General features: G+C 32.9%; 1 pseudogene; it reads right to left on the bottom strand.

The window, feature by feature from the left end:
* Positions 1–4,942: 4,942 nt before the first annotated feature.
* LOC116144178 lies at positions 4,943–8,818 on the bottom strand (annotated as a pseudogene).

Genomic DNA, 8,818 nt, shown 5'->3' with positions numbered 1-8,818 from the left:
GAAAATGAGTTTTGCGGTGCATGATGTGTACAGAAAATGTGGTGAAAATAATTAGTTTTTTACTACCAAAGAGAGAGAGCAGATTAGATTAGATTAAGTTTGGAAAGGGTTTGTGTCAAAAGTAGACATAATTTTATTAGATTTGTTACCATATTTGAATGAAAAAATAAAATATTAATCAAATAAGATTTTATTATCAATTTATTAAAAAAAATAAAGAGTGCAACTAGTAAAATATTAATCTGTTAATTAATTATAATTTAATAAGATTTTATTAATTATAATTGTTTTCAAACCGAAACTCTTATTCATCGATGGTTCTAGAACCCAAAACATAAATTATGATAAATTATTAAAAATTAATTAATTAATATACACGTTAATTGATGCGCGTAAAATTAGACATGGTACGGGTGTCAGGTTGAAAATTTCAGGTGAAAACTGATAATATTCTATATTGATGCAATTGTGACGTGGATATAAACCTTTTATGAATGTAATAATGCCACGTGCTGTTTAAAGAAAAAAGAGTGGATGAGAGTAGGTCAATCGACAACTGTTGTTTGTTTTTTTTTCTCCCTTTTTGTCCTCTTCAATATTATTGCTTTCACTCGTGGGGCCTCACCCCTAACATGGTCTCCATCTATCTTTTCCTTGGCATTATCAATTTTCACCTTTTTTTTATATGTTTATTATTTTATTAATATAAATTTAATAAATTAATAAACATAAATTTTTTCTTACCACAATGATTAGATTGTTGATGTTGAAGATAAAATATATAGAAAATAATAAAGGGTGCGTTTGGTTTAGTATTTTGGATAAGATTTTGAGGATAGTATTAGATTATTGGATAGGAGAGTATTACGAGATAAATTTTAAAAATTTATGAAAAAGCCCTTAGGTTTACTAATTTAATTAAAGACCCTAACATATAAAATGACAAAAATACCCCCACCACCTGCACTGTCAGATTCTAGCCACCACTGCCGGAATCTAGCCGAAAAATTTCGTTACGGCACAGACCAGTCGGATCTATGCCGTAACACGTCGCCATGGATCTGGCCGGAAAAGGCCAGATCTACGGTCTATTATGGCAATCGATAGCCAGAAAAGGCCAAACGATGGCCATCTTTGGCCGTCAGCGACGGCCAAAGATGTGGCCGTCGTTTTCGGTCAACGACGGCCATTTCTTTGGTCGTCGCTAACGGCTAGATCCATGGTAGATCTGGCCGGAAAAGGCCACATCGATGAACTTCCGGCCATTTATGGTCGGAAGTTAGGCCGTTGTACAGATTCCGGCTATCATCGACGGTGGTTGCCGGAATCTGACAAGTTGGGTTGATGGGGGTATTTTTGTTAATTTTTAAACTTTTTTTCAAGGGGTATTTAGTGAAATTAATAACCTTATGGGGTTTAAAAGTAATTAAAAAAAAGGTAATATTTCTGGAATAATGTGCCAAACATTATTTGGAGAATAGGATCCAGAATATGGATAAAAATATTAAGCCAAACACAGCCACAGTCATTCATAGTAATGTACTGTATTTATGTATTAAATAACGTAACAAATCTTGATAGTTGATTAATTCGGTATATTACTTCGATGACTGTAATATTATTCATAATATATATGTCATACATATTATTAGACCTTAAATATGTTCTCAGAAGACCATGAAGTTTATGTATATGAGAAATTATGATAACCGTTCTAAATGAAACCAATCAACGTAATGATCGATCGAAATCATGGTCAAGACTCACTTTTTATCCCACACATACTTACACCCACAGCTTCTAATATCATCTAAAAGGATTAGTGAAAATTAAACACACTAAAAACATAAATGAAATACATATATATTAAACATATCAAAAACATAAATTAAGAATATATATATTAAACATGTCAATAATAAAAATTCTTTTGAGGTTTTGAAATAATAAAAATAGTCCAAGTATTAATGAATTGTTAATGAATCTTTAAAATTTATTTGGTTTTGAGTTAGAAATTATTATTATATTATCATTTTACCGTTTATTTTAACATAAAAAACTTAACAACATTAACATTTTTGTTATTTTTGAAATTTTGGAGGAATTTTTGTTATTTCATGGTACCTCAAGGTCTATGTTTTTACTTTACAATTTTCTTATGAGTTAGTGACATTAATCCCCTTAAGGTTTGATATAATAACAAAAAGCCCCTTAAGATTTTAGAAATAACAAATTTTCCTTTGTCGTTAATGAATTGTTAGTGAGTTGTTCAAATTATACTGTTATGAGTTAGTAAATATTACTAAATTACACTTTTACTATTTATTTTAACACCTAAAACTTAACGCATAGGAATTTCTATTATTTTTGAAACCTTAATCCTCCTAAGGTATGATTGATATAATAACAAAATCCCCTTGAAGTTTCCGAAATAACATAAATTCCCCTATTGTTAATGAGCTCTTTGTAAGCTGTTAAAATTTATATTGTTGTGAGTTAAGGTCTGCTTGGGAATTTTTTTTTCCACTGGTTTGAAGGATTTTTAATTAGACTGGTTTTGAGGTGTTCTAAAATTATTACTTGTTAGATTTTTTATGTACTGATTTTGACTGCCTCAAAAACCCCCTAAAACCAGTGTAACGTATTTTTAAAGGGTTTATAAAACACCCCAAATCGGGGTGTTTTGATTGGTTTTAAAATTTTATTCCACAAATACTCTATCCACTACAAAACTATCCCAATTATATCTAAAAAAAAAAATTTAACCATATTATGCGCGTCTCCAATCATATTAAATATAAAATAATTTTAAGCAATCATAAAAAAAAAAAATTAAAATATCATTTTTAGATGCTTTATTGGAAAAGTGGAGCTACAATTTTTCAATCATTCTAGATGCTGCAAAGAATGGCGAAAAAGGATAATGAGATTTTATCACATTTGAAGTTATAAAATAATAATAAGTAGAAAACAAATAAAGAATTTTAACCTTGTAATTGAAAAAACAAAACTCCCAAGAATTGGATATTTTTATGTGTATATATGTAAATTTATCATTTTAAAAAACTGTCATAACCGTTTATTTTAATACATAAAACTTAATAATGAAGAGATTTTTATTATTTTCGAAACCTTAAGGGAATTTTTGTTATTATATTATACCTCGCGGACATTAGTGTTTTTAACCAAAAATATTTGATTCCTTCCTTTGTCATTTATAACATAAAAATTAAAGATGCCATATGGGTTTTATAAGGGTTAAGGACAAGTTTATCATTAAAGTTGAATTTGAATTTGAATTTAGACATAGACCAACCTTAGCCTCTTTGGATTTATCTATATAATCAATTATTATTAAAATATAAAACAATACAATATCATTTTGTAATGTATATATAAGAATCAAATAAATAATTGAACTTATATGAACTCATACATACATGTGTCTTTACTTTGATTTAAAATAAGTAAACAATAGTCTAATTCAAATTTGGCTATGCTTTATCAAAATCAATAAATTATTTGATGAAGATTATGTTATTAGTTTGAAAGTCTTTGTCATCTTACCTAAATACCATACAACTATATGATATTAATATTATATTTAGGTAGGACGCTTTCAAATTTAAATTTTAAACTAAGAAATAGAAAATGATGTCAATGGGCCTTAGAAGCTCTGAAGAGTGCCAAATCAAAAGGCCCACTATTTGCCCTATGTGAGATCACTTAATGTTAAATACGTTCATTTTAATTATTGTAACTAAGTTTTTGACCATCAAATACCAATATTACTAAAAGTACATTGATACATGGAACCGACATATTTGATATAAGAATATCAATAAGATGATGTTATGAGACTTATAATGACACTATTGGCAATGTAGTAATAAATTTTTCTAATCTAATCAACCCTTCAACCTCAATCATGTATCATATTTTTTTTAATAAACTTTGACTCTTCTTCACCCCATATCGATATTGAATAGAAGGAGTTGCTTTTTTGCCACCGTAATTTTGAAAACCAATGTTGAAATGTCTTCAAAAGTAAGTAAATAAATCTGAAACATATAAAATGCAATTAATCCGGTTGTAAAACAAGCTATTATTGTGAATATAGGAGAATACAACTAACTATTGTTAAGAATTTCGATCTTTGGACCAAAAACAAGCAAGAATGTGTTTGTAGAGGAAAGAAAGCGTTTGAGATGATGAAAAGGTATTAGGTTTTAAGTTATTATATAAGGGGAAAGTATAGAGTTTTGCTGTGCATGATGTGTACTGAAAATGTGATGAAAATAATAGTTTTTTACCTACCAAAAACAAGCAAGGATGGTCATTGTTGAATGTGTTTAGATCTAGCCGATCATACGTCGATCTGACTGTTGACGATGGTTTTATCTTTACTGTCATTGATGACCATGACAGTAAAAAATCTAACCTTCAATGACGGCCAAACGACGACCATATCTTAGATGTTTACTTTAGGATATTTTATGAAAACTATCCTTATACTTTCAGATAATAATAATAATATGATTTTTTTTTTCTTTAGTCTCTTGCACAAAACATACATTGTAAGATTAAAGGGAATAGAAAATTAAGGAGTAAAAGCCCAAATTAGAGAAAATAAGGTTTGTTGAATATGTGGGGTTTGCAATGTGGGGTTGGGTTGGTTGATGGTGAGAGATTTGTGGCGGAGGAGGAGATGCAGTGGCGGAAATAGGGTGGACAAACACAGTGGGTGAGATGGGACGAGGAGGCACGACACTGCAAGATGGAGGAAATAGGGTTGGGAGGTAGTGAGATGGAGGAGATAGGGTGGAGGAGGTTGCATAAATATTGTGGAGGAATTACGACTTTTGGGGAGTCAAAACAAAGAAAGAGAATATAATTTTTTAATATTGTAAGATATAAAAACCAAGTCAAATCTTAGGGTAAATGAGTCATTCTACATTATTGTATGATGGAAGTAATAACAGAGCTTTACGGAAGGGTAAAGCCTAATATTTATTTATTTTATTATCTATCTATTTATTGAAGAAGTCAAAGCAACAACGCCCTCAATATGTATGCTTCTGAGATAGAACTTCAAAAATTAGCTTCTCAAGGTTTTGGTACGAAGAACCACCGGGTGCAGCAGCCTCTTCTGCCTTCATCTGCCACTCGACGGCTCGCTTTTTCATTTCTTTACCCTTCTCTCCCTGCATCAACTCACGCACAAGCTTTTCTACTTCATCTCTCTTTACATTATTATTAATCTCTAATCCAATTCCCCATTCATTACAAGCATACTTACAATTGGTCAGTTGCTCAGAAAAAAATGGCCAGCAAACCATTGGCACGCCATTGCTTATACTTTCAATCGTTGAATTCCATCCCATGTGACTTAAAAATCCTCCTACTGATGGGTGGTTTAGCACTTTCTCTTGCGGACACCAACTAGCTAACATGCCTCTGTCCTTGGTTTCAGTGAGAAACTCTGGTGCAAGAACTGCTGAGTCACCAGCAACAAGATCGGGCCTTATTATCCACAGAAATTGCATTTTGCTATTAGCTAGTCCCCAAGCAAACTCAATGAGTTGTTCCGGAGTCATTACAGTGATACTTCCGAAATTTACATATATAGAACACTGCGCCGAGTTCTTTTGAATCGAGCCATTCTACTGTGTCAAACTGTTCTTTCCACAAACTCAGATCGAAAGTTAATTTTCCATCCGCAATCTGACGGGTAAGCAACGGAAGGGGACCAATGGTGTAAATAGGAGGCAGCAGGACTGAGAGGGCATCTAAAACAGCTTGTTCCAAGGAGTCAAACGTGTTCAAAACGATGGCAGAGGGCTTAAAGTTGGGTTTCATAATTAGGCTCTTATTCTAATTTCCAGAATTTAATAGCTTGCACTTCAAACCTTGTACAGCTCATAAAAATATATTTATATTACCACACATATCTCTCAAAGAGAAATAAATAACAATTACATAATATTCCCTATGTAGCCTTAACATGACAATATCGAATGCCATCCCAAGTCATTTGTGACTAAGACAAATAGCTACTACTTTTAAAGGCTTTCGAGATTTAAGAGACAGAGACAGACAAGAGTTAACAATGGACATAAATAGGATTATGAAACTCAGAAGAAGAAATTACATAACATTAGGTGTTACCAGAGCAATATCAATGCTAGTAACGCGAAGCAGCTCATAAGGGCAAACAAGATATCCAAGTAATACCCATTCTTGAAGTTTAAACTAAGGATCGATTAAAGAAAATAAACAACTAAAAAGGAAACACAAATTCAGAATGAAAGATGAAGGAAGGAAGAAGAGAAAGAGATTGAATTCAGAGAGAAATATGAATGTATTGATGATTTTCCCTTGTTTTACATGTTAATTATAAGTGTGTTTATATACACTTTAGAATGTAATACTTTGGTGTATTAAATTAAAATATAAAACTTACCTAATCTAGTATTAGTCTCTTTCAACTTATAATTTCTTTCTCAATCTCTTTTCTCCTCATCTATCTTGGCATAATAATTTATCACACTGGTTTAAAATCGTTAGATTATTTAGTTTGTAAACTAAATCTCTGATTCAATAATATTTAGCTTTGGAATGTAATGAAACCTTTGCATGAATATCTGATGCTAAGAGTTATCTCATAACCAAATAGTTTGCATTTTTCTAAATAGAAAAATATATATAGTATAAGCTTATTTAAATTGTAATAATCTCTATAAGTAGTTTTTAATAGTAATTTAAGCTAACATGAACATATCCATTATATTATTCAGTTTACAATTCATTAAATATTGCGCGCCCCTCACATGCACCCACCATCAAATATTTAGAACTAATTAATTAATTTTGTGGTTTTACAGATGAATCCTATCTGGAAAATGGCTATTTAGACAGTGTTGTAGACTGGATTCCTGGAATGGAGAACAACACGTATGTAAAGTACTCTAAAATTCTATATGTGCATGATTAATCATTTAATTACAGTTCTATTCCTCGTCACTCGACTTTATTTAATTTTTTTTTTTTTAATATCATTTGAGTAATGTTTGTGATTATCATATTTCATACATTTGAAACATAACACAGAAGATTGATTAAAGCAAGGCAATATGTCCACAAAGATATCCCAACACTTGAAAAATTGAACATGTGGGAATGCATGCGACAAACAGTTTCAACCCCAAAGAAAGACTAGCAAATTAGTGTATATATATATATATGCATTGACACAGACGCAGCAACAACTCCCTCAATTTATATGCTTTTCTAATAGCACTTGTACAATTAGTTTCTCGAGGTTTTGGTATGAAGAACCACCAGGCGCACTAGCCTTTTCTGCCTTCAATTGCCACTCTACTGCTCGCTTTTTCATTTCTTTACCCTTCTCTCCCTGCATCAACTCACGCACAAGCTTTTCTACTTCATCTCTCTTTACATTATTATTATCTCTAATCCAATTCCCCATTCATTACAAGCTACTTACAATTGGTCAGTTGCTCAGAAAAAAATGGCCAGCAAACCATTGGCACGCCATTGCTTATACTTTCAATCGTTGAATTCCATCCCATGTGACTTAAAATCCTCCTACTGATGGGTGGTTTAGCACTTTCTCTTGCGGACACCACTAGCTAACATGCCTCTGTCCTTGGTTTCAGTGAGAAACTCTGGTGCAAGAACTGCTGAGTCACCAGCAACAAGATCGGGCCTTATTATCCACAGAAATTGCTTTGCTATTAGCTAGTCCCCAACAAACTCAATGAGTTGTTCTGGAGTCATGACAGTGATACTTCCGAATTTCCATACACCACAGAGCCGGGTTCCTTCGAATCGAGCCATTCTACTGTGTCAAACTGTTCTTTCCACAAACTCAGATCGAAATTTATTTTCCATCCGCAATCTGACGGGTAAGCAACGGAAGGGGACAATGGTGTAAATAGGAGCAAGCAGGACTGAGAGGCATCCAAAACAGCTTGTTCCAAGGAGTCAAACGTGTTCAAAACGATGGCAAAGCCTTGGAAGCTTTCTGAATTTCCCTGATGATGTAATTGACCATGATGTCATTTGCATCTGTAGTTCTAATGAAAGCCGAAAATCCCGTAAACGAATACTTTTCACCCCGGAATCCAGTCAACAGTAGTTTCCAGATACTCGTTGGTGAGGTAGCTAACATCTGTTTAGGAAGCCAACAAAAAAAAAAGTTCACTATCAAGATATTAAAGCATCGTTCTTGAACTGAGAATCTATCAATGAGAATAAAAAAGCTGAGACTTTGGTTGTTAATCATTTAGTATCTAACCTTTAAGCGGTGTTAAGCCTCTTTCAAGAAGATGAGCTGCGTATAGCATAGAAGGCCACAGGCGCTCGGTGTCCAGAAAAGTACATCGGATTCCGAACTCTTCAGCAGCATCGACAGTGAAGGCCATGGAACCTCGAGACATACAAGTGACGGGTGGACTTTGGAAGATGAAGTATCATTGAGTTTTACGAATAAGATTGCAAAAAGGGGCAAAGCAATACTTGGAGGTGAGTCACAAAGAGAAGGAGTTCTTGGTAACATCGGCTCAGAAAAAGGAGACCGTCCGGGATGGTTTCAAAGCGAAAGTCAGCAGGCCTTCAAGATGGTTGGTGCCCCTTGAGTTAGTAAACGTCTATGATTGTATTCAGTGTTGACAAAGGTTATGTGAAAGCCTTTCAAGTGAAGGAGTTTTGCCAGCTTGAAAATTGGATTAATGTGACCTTGGCTGGATATGGATACAAACAGCGTGAGGTTTATCACTACTGACTTCAAATCCAT

Source organism: Pistacia vera, unplaced genomic scaffold (genome assembly GCF_008641045.1).
Source record: "Pistacia vera cultivar Batoury unplaced genomic scaffold, PisVer_v2 Contig44, whole genome shotgun sequence".
Taxonomy (NCBI): domain Eukaryota; kingdom Viridiplantae; phylum Streptophyta; class Magnoliopsida; order Sapindales; family Anacardiaceae; genus Pistacia; species Pistacia vera.
The sequence above is the reverse complement of the archived record's forward strand: the minus strand, read 5'-3'. Positions and strand labels throughout refer to the sequence as shown.